This window comes from Miniopterus natalensis, chromosome 7 (genome assembly GCF_054644295.1).
Source record: "Miniopterus natalensis isolate mMinNat1 chromosome 7, mMinNat1.hap1, whole genome shotgun sequence".
Classification (NCBI taxonomy): domain Eukaryota; kingdom Metazoa; phylum Chordata; class Mammalia; order Chiroptera; family Miniopteridae; genus Miniopterus; species Miniopterus natalensis.
Window position 1 is genome coordinate 17,855,846 of NC_142087.1, and position 13,256 is coordinate 17,869,101.

General features: G+C 39.3%; 1 pseudogene; it reads left to right on the plus strand.

Moving 5' to 3' along the window:
• The first annotated feature begins 1,190 nt into the window (after positions 1-1,190).
• On the plus strand, positions 1,191-10,951 carry LOC107536280 (phosphorylated adapter RNA export protein-like; annotated as a pseudogene).
• The last annotated feature ends 2,305 nt before the right edge of the window (positions 10,952-13,256 follow it).

The window sequence follows — 13,256 nt, forward strand, 5'->3', positions numbered from 1 at the left end:
TGCATAAAAAAATACCCAGGAATAAATTTAACCAAGGATGTAAAAGACCTGTACTCAGGAAATTATAAGACACTGAAGAAGATACAAATAAGTGGAAGCATATACCATGTTCATGAACAGGAAGAATTAGCATCCTTAAAATGTCCATACTACCCAAAGCAATCTATAGATTCAGTACAATTCCTATCAAGATACCAATGGTGTAGTCCACAGAACTAGAACAAATATTCCAAAAATGTATATGGAACCACAGAGATCCCAAATAGCCACAGTAAACTTGAGAAAGAAGAACAAAGTTTTAGGAGTCACACTACCTGATATCAAACTATACAAGGCCATAGTAATCAAAACAGCATGGGGTTGGCATAAAAAAGACATTTAGATCAGTGGAGCAGAACAGAGAGCCCAGAAATAAACCCACACCTTTATGATCAATTAATATTTGACAAAGGAGGCAAGAGCACACAATGGAGTAAAGATAGTCTATTCAATAAACAGTGCTGGGAAAATTGGACAGATATGTGCCAAAAAGAAATAAAGAAATTAGACTACCTTCTTACACCATACACAAAAATAAAATAAAAATGGATTAAAGATTTAAATGTTAGACTTGAAAACATAAAAATTCTATAAGAAAACATAGGCAGTAAAATGCCTGACATTTCTCTTAGCAATATTTTTCTGATATATCTCCTTGGGTGAGGGGAACAAAAGAAAAAAATAAACAAGTGGGACTACGTCAAACTAAAAAGTTTTTGCACAGCAAAGGAAACTATCACCAAAATGAAAAAACAACCCAATAAATGGAAGAACGTATTTGCCAATGATACATCTGATGAGGGGTTAATATTCGAACTTTATAAAGAACTTATAAAACTCAGCACCAAACAAAGAAAAGGTCTTTCCTTCTAGCCTCTAGAGATCATGTATAATGGAAATGTCCTCTTGGCTTGGCCATGAGGTCTCTCAAACCTAGATCTTCCTCATTAGATGCCCTCATGACCCCCCAAACACACTGCGCTCTGGGTCCTTTGGAGAGGGCCTCTCTCATTCTTCATGATCTAGTTTCTGCTCTAGCCTAGATTACTTATAGCTAGGATATAAGGCAGATGTCTAAACATCTAGGACATGTTTGATATACAAGTAAATGTATGTCTTCAAGTAAATGTTTGATGTTAAGGGACACAGGCATGTCGGACAATATCATCAAAATCCACACCAATTATGGGTCATTGTGGGCCTTTGGGGTAGCACTGAGTGGAGGTATTGTGAGTTGCTCCTATGCAAAGTAATAATAAAGATTATTTCACGAATATAAACAAGCGTTCAGTCTATGGAATTTATCAAAAGATGACTATTTGTCACTCAGGGATGTCAAGGTTCCTGAAAAAAGAATAATACAAGTAATAACATTCTATTGAATCAGTTCTAGGGCCAGTTAAGTTTGGAAGTTCTACATGCCATGCTCCTTCTTGGGAGCCACAAGGCAGATTGATCTATAAAAGGCTCTGAGATTTCCTGCAGGAAGGGACATTCTCCATAGAACAACTTGGCTTGCTTTGTTTGTGTCCTAATTATTTAAGTAGAATAGATGGTCCTTGAGGGCAAGAATTAAGAGTTTGAACAAACGCACCTCAGCATTCAGCCTACACTCAAAATTCTGAGAGGTTAATCCTTGCTGTCCACAGCTTCCCTGGAGTGCCCAAGACACCCTCCTCTCCCAAACAGGCCCCCTTGTAAGTGAAATCTTAAGATATAACCCCTGTTCTCTTGTGTGCTGACTTCCTCCAGTGGATATCAGAATGTGCAGCCAGGCTCTGCTTTTCAGTCCCCGAAAGTTTGAAAGAAAAGCTATTTGAAGAAAGAGGCCAGTCAGGGTGCCTAAAGAAGATGGGTTACCATGGAGACAAGATAAGACTTTGTCATTTTGAAAACTAATGACATTTTCTTCCGTATAGGAAAACCATTCAGTGGGTAGAGAAGGTGAACCTGACAGGCTTTTGTCAGCTACAGTTTTTTTATTCCCATGGGTGTTGGTCTACCTGTTAGACAATGCTAAATATTTGTCAGACAAAGTGTTAGGAGGAATCAAGTAAATAGTCTGGGAGTTGTGATACCTGGAATCATTGTTATCCAGACATAACTGGCATCCCGAGGTAAGTCACATGACTTCCTTTAGGTCTCAGTTTCACTGTTAACTAAATGCATGGCTGAAAATTAGGAGCAGGAGTTTTGACATGCTCACAGAAATGCTGCATCATTCAGTTATCATCCCAGTAGGGTTATTTTTCCTTCCAGAAATCAATTAGCTGATTTTTAAATGGAAAGTCAAAGGACTTAGAATATCAAAGCAATCTTGAAAGAGAAGAATAAAGTGGAGAACTTATATTACACGACCTCAAGACTAACTATGAAGCTACAATAATCAAGACTGGGTGGTACTGATATACAAATTGACAAAGTGATCTATGGAATAGAAGAAAGAGCTCAGAAATAGACCCTAACTTACATAGTTATTAATTTTCAACAAAGACAGGAAAGCAGCCCAATGGGAAATGGAGAGTCTTTTCAATAAATAGTCCTGAAACAACTGGATATATATATGGGGGAAAAAAACATCAACTTTTACCTCACACCTTATGCAAAAATTAATTCCAGATGAATTATAGACCTACAATGTAAAAGCCAAAACCATAAAGCTTCTTAAGGAAAATGTCCCATTAGCATGTAAAACTTTGTTCTGTGCATGTTCCCTGCAGACCCCCCTGAGCTGTGTCCTCTTGCCCTTCCTGTCGTTGATGTGCCCCTGGCCTTCATGAGGGTATCTGTAGTGGTTCGTGTTATCGGGAAAAATTTTCTTAAGATGAAAGTGTAATAGTCCATTGTTTGAGCCACATCAAAATGCCCCAGGGTAGATGTGGCTGTACCTGAATGTCTGTTACTCATAAAATGAGGGGCTGGTCCACTACATGATCTCCTGGGCTCTTTCTGACTATAAATGTTCTGTGTCTATTAAGTGATGGAGGGAAGTGATGGCTCCCAGGCAAACGTTCAAGATCCAGAAGCAAGTGGCCCAAACTCTAGTATAAAACTGGGGCTTTTGACAGACTGTAGGCCTATCCATCATGTGGTCACTCTGGGCTGGGCACGGTGGAACACAGAAGAAGGGGTACTGGGGCTGCTTCCTTAATAAGATGCTTGTTCATGTACCGCCATCTCAGGGAAACACTTCTGGAGAACCCAGCCCAGGATACCTGTTCCATGCTAAGCACAATGGGGAGGAAAAGAAAACCCCATCTTTCAATGCGACTGTCCTTAGAGAGATGGCCCCACACAAGGCAATTCAGAAAAATATCTCTTAGACAGTAGCAAGTGGGTAAAAATATTGTGGCCCAATTATACCCCACCTATATCATTGAATGCCTGTTATGGTGTCAGCACAGTGTAAGGTTAATGTGAATGGAAAGGAAGAGTGGCTGGAGAAAGAAGGGAGATAAGGGAAACGAGTTCCTGAAGAGGTGGCTTCTGAGGTTTGGGTTGAACTTGCAGATGTGATACTGATAATATCATTGGATCCGAACTGCGTTTCTTTTTATCTAGAACTCTGCTCAGAAACAGGTTCAGGGGTGAAAGAGAAACTTCCCCAGGGGTCTGCCTACCCTCTTCACAGCTGCCTTATCCAGGATGGGAGCTGCCTGTCAGAGTTCTGTTTCTTGTGAATTATTTGTGTCCAGACAAGAGTATGCTCGCTTTGGTCATCAGCTTTCCCCCAACATTCTGTGATTTAAATTCTCTTTGGGAGATAAGGACATGATATGAGGCATGTTACCCAGGGAAGTGTGAAAAGTGCCTCCAGTTTTCAGCTTCTGAGGAAATAAGCAAACCTTGCTCTTAATTCCCATGGGTCCTGATTGATTGATGCCCTTGTTCATTCATTCAGCAATTATTATTGAGCACCTACTATGTGCCAGTCAATGAGCTAACCTCCAAAAGCTCAGCATCTAATAAAGGAACTCATGGGAGTACAGATAAGGAGACCCTAACTCACCACTCAGTCAAGGTCAACAATTCAAGGGCATTCTTTGAGTGGCCAGGCCTTCTTCCTGTTACACATTTCACTGATTCTAGTCGATACTGTGGCTTTCAAAATAATCATTTACTATATGGAAAATCTCTTCTCTTATAGCCTGGGTTTTCAAGGGTAAAGGGAACAAATTATTTAAGCCATCTCCCACATATATGGAAGTGATGTGCTTTCAAGGAGCAGACTTTTGCTCTGTGTGTACCTTGTTGGTTTGATCCCAGCAGAAAAACAAAATGTCAGCTGGCGCACACACAGGTAAGAGAAATTCACCTTTCACATTATATCCCAAAGTGATATCCAAAGTGACAGTAAAACCTCATTCTGCTCCCTTTATGAGCATCATATTTGTGAATAACTTTGCATCTGGTTTTATCAACTTGGTAATTGTATGATCACTTTTTTGTGTGTCTGGGATGCAACTTTGAATGTTGCTTCTTGTGGGTTTGATCTCTTCTTAACATTTAGGAAGAAACCACATAATTTCATCTTGAAAACGTTATTTTGCACTTTTTCTGGTTGGAACTGTGAGACTTAATTAGTTTACTGTGCTATGTTTGAAAATCCCGTAAATGTTTAAACACCTTCACGTTACTGTTTAGTAGAATGAATTTGAGGAAGTCACCTTGAGAAACTCCTTCCTTTAGAATTAGGCATCCCAGGGCCAAAAGGCCTTTTAGGAAAGGTAACTCTGTTCAAGACAACTTTGCATGCATACATGAACCAACAACCAGTAGTCTCCTTCTGGAAAATATGGAACCTAAGATGGCACGAGTTTTAATAGCACGGTGGGGTGGGGGTGGTTAGTGGACGTGGAGCTCTCTGGAGCACGGTGCCTGATTTATCATTGGCGCTCCATGAATGTTGGCTGAGTATCCATTGTCATTGGTTTAATGAAAGGTTTTCTTTCTTCCTTTCATTTTCCCTCATCTTCTATTTTTGGTCTGTTCACATGAAATATTTAACTTGAACCCCTGATCTAAAATTGAAAACTCAGGTGAGACAAGTCTGCAGATGTGAATCACGCCCACTCAAGTGTTTCTTAGAGTGGCTGACCACGGGAAGAAGTTGTCGCTCAGGAGAACAATTCAAGGTCACAGTGAATTGCTTTCCTTTATTTCCATCCCAGTTACAATGACCCTTGTTCCTTGTTCCTAGAGAAAAGACTGTCCTGGTGTTTCCCAATAATTCTGCCTTTTTACGCCTCTCCAGTTATTCGTATTTTTGAACCCCGTCTTTTAGGTGTCAACAAAGGGCCATCTTTGCCATTTCACATAGCACATGGCTTAATAATCTCATAATGTTTTCCTGAAACCAAGTTTTTCCAAGAGGTCTTTGACAGAGAGAAGTGAGTTGTGGGAGAAAAAGAAGCAGTGGCCGGAGAGCCATGTCACACTCAATAGTTCATCCCTATATTTCTTGGTTGTAGGAGTGAGGTCCTTGGGCGGGTCTGTTGCAAGCCACATTGGACAGCGGGGATGGTTTATTTTTAGTGGTGAGAGAGAGAAGAAAAACTTCCAAAGATAGAACTCGTGCCCACACTCTGCTCTGCCAGTTCAGACTTGGGGGCAGCTGGCAAAATGGGCTGGAGGTTCTGAGCCAGAACAAACAAGTCTGCAGGCCAACTCAAGTGGAAGGCCGGGGGCGGCAGCTGGTCCCACCATACTGCACAAGGAATGAGCTCCACAGGGTTCTGGATTTGGTCCTCAAATCCCTTCCAATGGGATTTATAGCAAGAAAGACCCATTTCCTTTCTTATTTGTCTTTTCTCCCTAACCAGTGACCCCTTCTTCCCGCCAGTGACTTTGATAACTTTTCCCAGCTTCTCACTGCTGATGACAAGCCGTGGCCTCACAGTGTGCTGGAGTTGGATGGGGGGGAATTCATGTTTGGAACCAGATACACATGAGCAGAGTAGACAGCCCTTATGGAGTGTGGCTTTAAAATCACAGAAAGATTGTACATTTTCCAAGCGTGACCCTGCACCGGCTGGCATGCTGCCTGCTATCGTCCCTTAAGAATGAAGCATTTCCACAGAAAGCCAGTGTGCATGTGCAGATCTGAGACCTGGAGATCAGTGCCTTATCTGGGAGCAGTGGCGAGCCGAGACCTAGAGAATTAGCCTTGGTGAGTCAAAGGTTTACCGTGCTGGGTGCTGTGTGTCCTGGGTCTGAAGCCCGGTTCAGATCTGTGTCTCTCTCCCTGCTTCCTGCTCTCAGAAGAGACTCTGACAAACTCACACACAGAGAGGGGTAATGACCCTGAGGCTCCCTCCCTGGGGCCTTTGCATCGCAGCAGATGTTCTGTGGAATGCGAGATGCTCACATGCAAGGTTTTTAGGACTATAAAAGAGGCCAGGAAAGGCTTTTTGGTGGTGGTGTTTGGGGGGTGGGAGGGGAATCCAACAAGAGACCTCTGACTTCTTTGCTTAGGTTTAAGGTTGCCTCCTTTGGGGTCTCAGGAGGGATGGGCCTCTGAGAGGCAGACCTTAGAACGAAGTCTGTCCAGTGTATGTGTTGTTTTTTAATAGACTTTATTTTTTAGAGCAGTTTTAGGTTCACAGCACAGCACAGCACAATTGAGTGGAAGATACAGAGATTTCCCACATACCTCCTACCCCCACATACTCACAGTCTGCCAACTATCAAAATCCTGTACCAGATAAGTGCTTGCATATCACCTACATCGATGATGAACTTACACTGACACATTATTGTCACTCAGAGTCCTTAGTTTACATTAGGTTCCACTCTCGGTGTTGTACATTCTACACTTTTGACAAATGAATAACAACATGTATCCACCATTATAGCATCAGAGAGTAGTTTTACTGCCTTAAAAATCCTCTGTGCTCTGCTTATCCATCCCTCTCTCTCCTATAATCCTTGGCAACCACTGATCCTTTTAACTGTCTCCGTAGTCCTATTTTTCCCAGGATATCATATAGTTGGAATTATACAGTATGCAGCTTTTTCAGACAGGCTTTTGTCACTTAGTAATGTGCATTTAAGTTTCTCCCGTATCTTTTTATGGCTTGATGGCTCATTTCTTTTTAGCACTGAGTAATATTACATTGTCTGGATGTACCACAGTTCTCCCATTCACCTGCCGAAGGACATCTTGGTTGCTTCCAAGTTTGGGCCATAATGAATAAAGTTGCTACAAACATCTGTGTGCAGGTTTTTGTATGCACTTAAGTTTTCACCGTCTTTGGGTAAACTTTACTAAGGAGCATGACTGCTTGATCAAATGGGAAGAATGTTTAGTTTTGCAAGAAACTTCCAAAGTGGCTGTACGCTTTTGCATCCCCACCGGAGTGAATGAGAGCTCCTGTCGCTTCACGTCCTCGCCAGTATTTGGCGTTAGTGTTGTAGATTTTGGGCATTCTCATAGGTGTGTGGTGGTATCTCATTGTTGTTTTTATTTGCAGTTCCCTGATGACATATGATGTGGAGCAGCTTTTCACATGCTTATTTGCCATCTGTATATCTTGTTTGGTGAGGTGTCTGTTAATGTCTGCCCATTTTTTGAGTTGTTTGTAAATTGTCAAGTTTTAAAAGTTCTTTATATATTTTGGGTAACAGTACTTTATCAGATATGTCATTTGCAAATATTTCTTCCTAGTCTGTGGCTTATCTTCTTACTCTCTTGACAGTATGTTTTGCAGAGCATAAAAATTTCATTTTAATGAAATCTAGCTTATCAGTTCTTTCTTTCATGGATAATGCCTTGGTGTTGTATCTAAAACATTATTGCCAAACCCCAAATTATCTAGATTTTCTCCTTTGTTATTTTCTAGGAGTTTTATAATTTTGCATTTTACAGTTGGGTCTGTGATCATTTTGAGTTAATTTTGTGAAGGGTGTAAGGTCTGTGTCTAGATTTATTTATTTTTCTACATATAGATGCTGAGTTGTTCCAGCACCATTTGTTGAAAAAACTATTTTTGCTCTAGTGTATATATAGCCAAGTCTAAACCTCTCTTTGAACGAGGTTAAATTCTTTGCTACCCAATAACAATCACATGATGTTTTAAAGCACGGATTTTCCTCACCTGTAAAAAGAGAATAAAAGTTCTCACCACTCAGGGACAGTACAGCGGCTAAAGGATACATATGAAAAACAATGTGGCAGTTGTTACTGTTATTTTCCTTTAACACAAGGGGTGGGGGCACAGCTATTCATTGGCAGAATGGGCATCAATCTGAACCATCATATTTTAAACCTCAATTTTCTGTTTCTGTCCTTCCTCCCTCTTGGTGTCACTGGGTCCCTTGGCCTTGGCACTCACTGGCAGTCTCAAGCCCTGGGTCTTGTTCTGACAAAGGGAACAGGCTCTATTTGGAGCTCAGTGTGTGCCTCCGCTTTCATTTTCCTGTGTTGCATATTTTAAAATGTTTCTAACTGAGATATCTAAACAATGCATAGAGCAAAGAAGAAATCATAATAGCAATTAGAAGGAATTTAAAAAATAGAACTAAAACAAAAAAAAATCACATATTAAAATTTTAGTTATAGCTAAAGAGATATACTTAATGAAAGTTAATATTTTAAATGCTTAATTAGAAAAGGCAAAAGGCAAGAACTTCATTAACTTAGCATGCTACTTAAGAATTACAAAGAACAGCAAAATAAATCCAAAGAAGCAGAAGGAAGGAAACAATGAACATAAAAACAGAAATTCTTTATCTAGAAAATATACCATAGAGCATTAACAAAGCTAAAAGTTGGTTCTTTGGAAATATTAATAGTCAAACTTCTGGCAAAGAACAAGCTTAAATAATAGGAAGAAGGGGGAAACTACAGGGGAAGGAAAAATTAAAAACATAGGAACAGTTAGGAGTAACATTTAAAATAATAAATTAGAGAACAGATATGAAATAGATAAATGCCTTTAAAAATGCCACTGAACAAAATGGACCAGAGAGGAAATAGAAAACATCAGTATTCTATAACCAACCCTTGAAAAAATTGAAGTAGCAGTTTAAAATTTTCCTTCAAGAATCTACTAGACTCTGATGCTTTAAAAGTTCAGTTTTATCAAGCACTCAAATAATAGATAATTCTAATCTTACTCCAAACTCTTTCAGATAATAGAAAAACAGGGCCTACTTCCCAATTAATTTTATGATGTGAGTATAACTTTGATATCAAAACCAGGCAAAGAAGTTAAGAAAGGAACATTATTGAGTAGTCTTACCCATGAACTTCTTTGCAAAATCTTAAACAAAAACTTATCAAGCCAAGTTCAAGGAAATGTTATGACCAACTTGGTTTTACCCCAGGAATATGAGAAGATGTAACATCACAAAACCCCTTAGCAAATTAAAGGGTAAAGACCATGGGATCACCTCAATAGATGCAAGGAAGGCATTTGATAAAATTACAAATCTATTTATTATTAAAAGCTCTAAGCACACCAGGCACTTCCTTAGCCTGATGAGAAAGCTTCTGTAAAATGGCAAAATGAGAATGTTATGTCTCTCTTCTCGTATTCAGTATTGTACTGGAAGCCTTAGCCAGTGAATTAACTCAAGAAAAATAAAAGTTTAACAACTGGAAAGGGAGAGACAAAACATTATATTTAAAGATATTTAAAATTGTCTAGCCTGACTCACTATGCCGTGGGAACGAGGCACGGGAGGCAGGCGACGTGGAAGATGGACAGCTTCCCACCTGGCGGTGGCACTCAGCGACAGGCCGCTGCAGGTGTGACAGTGCCAGGTGGGGACTGCAGTGGCCTGCGCCCAGCATCGCATCACCCGGCTGATAAAGGTGGGGACTCAGGCGAAGCGCGCTTTTCTGAAGCGCATGATGGCAGCTCTCTTCGGAAATGCAAGCGACAGAAATGTTTTCATTCCCGCTCCCAAACCAGAGCCTTTTCGGCGGGGCCAGAGCAGCCGGAGCTGGCCCTCCGGAGGCGGGAAGGCTGTCACGCTCGGGGCGCTGTGCTGCACGAGCAGAGTCACGGGCCTGGGCCGCTGGACCTGGCGTCTTGCAAAAGGAGGCACTGTTGACAAAAGCAGACAATCTGAGACCTGCAATTATTTGCTTGCTCAGAAGTTTAATGGGGAGTCTCAGGGGCATACAAAATAATTAGATGAAGAGCTACATGAATATATATATGCGAGGTGGCAAGAAAACAGGCTCAGGGGAGTAGGAAAACGGGCAAGGCCATCTCAAAAGGAGTCGACCTGGCACAGTCGGGCTCGGGGACAGGCTAGAAAGGAACTCTGAAGGCTGGGATGAGATCACGGAGGACCATTCTCAGGAGAAAGTGGCTGATGAAGTTACTTTCAGGTTGCGGGAACCAAAGAAAGATCTGAGAGCCCGAGCAGTGGGGAGAACTGGAAACAAAAAGGCAACTTCTGAGGGGAACTGCTGAAGTCGGACAAAACGGCGGCCTTTTTAAAACGAATGGCAGCAAGAGCACTGGCCGGGCTGGCGCCAGACCCCAGGCAGCGGCAGCTGATGCCCTACAATGAGTTTGCAGATCTCGTTTAACTCGGCTTTCCAGAGCGCCAGTGAAGAGCAGCAGGTGTTTTCCCGAACCTCCTGAAAGACGCTCCTAGCATCAGTGAGGAACAAATTAAGGAAGGACATTTTCTACATTGAAAAGCAAAAGGAATGTGAAAATGGAAAAGAAGCTGCTTGGAAGAGGAGAACACAACTGCTGGGGGGAAAGATGAAACAAGCTATTGAAAGTCTAAGTTGTCAAGAAGATGATGATACATTATGAGAAATGTTTGCAAGTGACACAGATGAGACCCTGGCCTCCCTTGATGGACCTCAGGAAGCACATGGAGAAACAAAGTTGGGTGGAGAGGAGGCCACTGAGGTGATCATTCTCATGATTTGAGCATTTTTTAGTACATTTTGAGGAATAAATCCTTCTAAAGTGATATTGTAATAAACCATTTCCACTGAATTGCTTCATTTTACTTTACACTGGTAAACATGGAAATCTGGAAAGACTTGTTTTCTTATTTTAAATAAAATTGAATTTGTGGAGAGATTAATGCGATCGATAGAAACATTTAGAATTTTCTCAAGATTGATAAAATACTTAAAAGTATATAGCAGAGGACTTAATTTCTCAATTTACTGCATGTGCTAATTATAACTAGTTGGCAATTAGTTTTGTCCAGATCTTTATAACTTACCATTCAAAAGTTTGTTTTCTTTTTCTGATTTATCTTTGCAGTGAATTATGACTGGTTTCAAAATATTCCATTAAAAGATCCTGATAAGACACATAAACTGTTAAACAATTTATTACAAATGCATCCAAGTTTTAGTTTGTCTGTGTTCTCAGAACTCTTAGGCTATTTGAAGGACCGTGATTAAAATTCAAATATGTTTATACTGATGGCTCTTCCCACGTATTCGTTTGCCCAGAAGTAAATAAACAGCAGAAGCTTTTCCAAGTGTATTGATTCATAACATTAAAAAATAAAAATAAAATAAAATTGTCTATGTTGAAAAAGTAAAAGTGTCTTTAGGTAACAGATTATTAGAAATAAGAAGAGTATTTGGAAAGGTTCTGAATATATAGTTAAAATACTAAAGATGCTAATTATGAAAGCAACAGCATCTAGGAATAGGTCTAACAAATGAAGTGCAAAAGTGTGGAGAAAATATGAAACTTTATTAAAGATATTATTATATTAACCTAAGTAAGTGGACAGTATGCCATGTTTATGGATAGAAAGGCTTAATGACAAAAAGACAAAAATTCTCCACAAATTATTCTATAAATTCAATAAAATTTTAATTCATAGAATTTGATGATTCTAAAATTTTTATGCAATAACAAAGGGCAAAGCACAGCCTACATTTTCCTGAAGAACAAGGCAGGGAGAGTTGCTCTACTAGGTGACAAGGTTTATTCCAGTGCTACAGTAATAATGGGAGGGCGATGTTGGTTTGGGGACAGAGAGTCAACCAAAAGGTCAGAATGGAGAACTGAGAAGCAGACGCACAGTAATATGGAATCTCATTCACACCCACAGTGACCACTGGAGACTAGTGGGGAAAGTCTGAATTCCTAAATATGGAAAAGTTTTTCCATGTGAAAAATATAAAATTGGATTTCTACCCCCATACCATACACAAAAATCAGTTCCAAGTAGAATAAAACTGTAGTTGTGAAAAGTAAACTATACAACATTTATAAACAATATAGGAAAAACATTTCATGATCTGGGAGTAGAAAATAATTTTTTAAATAAAAAAAGTTGCAAAAAACACAAACACTAATTGAAAAGATGGATGAATTTATCTGTATCAAAATCAAAACCTTCCTTCCATTAAAAAACACTGTAGAATGAAAAAAAAACAACAACAAAAAAACAAAAGCTAGAATTAGGTATTTGTAACTCATATAAGCTACAAAGGATTAGTATCTAGAATGTATAAAGAATTTCTACAATCAATAAGAAAGGTAGGAGGGGTTGGGGGGGGAAGAAACAATAATAGGCATTTCATAGAAGAGGAAACTTAAATGATTCATAAACTATAAGTAATGTATTTATCAAATATTGAGTGCATAAAAGAGGTAAGAATATAAAGATGGCAGTTTCGATTAATAAACACAGTTCAAAGTTAATATATCAAGAATTTTAAGCATATATTATTTTGATTTATAGAATTTAGCACCACAAAAACTGCAAGTAAACTTAAAATTTTTGCTCCTGGGGAGTGTGGGACTGAGGATCAGGGGAAGAACCAAGTCCTCTATATTCTCCTAAAAATATACACATATGTTACTTAAAAAAATAAAAGAAAATATAATAAAAACATTTCATTTTAACAAGAAGCAGAATGCTAAATAATCCAGAGCAAATATGCCCAAATAGGCAGCACCTACATATGAATATAGCTAGAAAACTACCAAGGGATATAAAAGAAACATTTAATAAATGAAAGGCTGTATAATGTTGTGAGGAAGAGAGGATAATGTTGTAAGGATGCTAGTTCTCCGCAAAATAACCTATATATTGAACATCTCTCCAAGCAAAAGTTTTTTATTTATACCTCAATAAAATGATCTACCAGCCTCTTAGAAGAATATCAGAAAATAGCCAAGAAAAGAAACAATAAGAGTTATGAAGATTTTATTTATCCTAAAAATTAAGATAACATAAAAATTCAGTAATTTAAGGAGTTTGCTCCT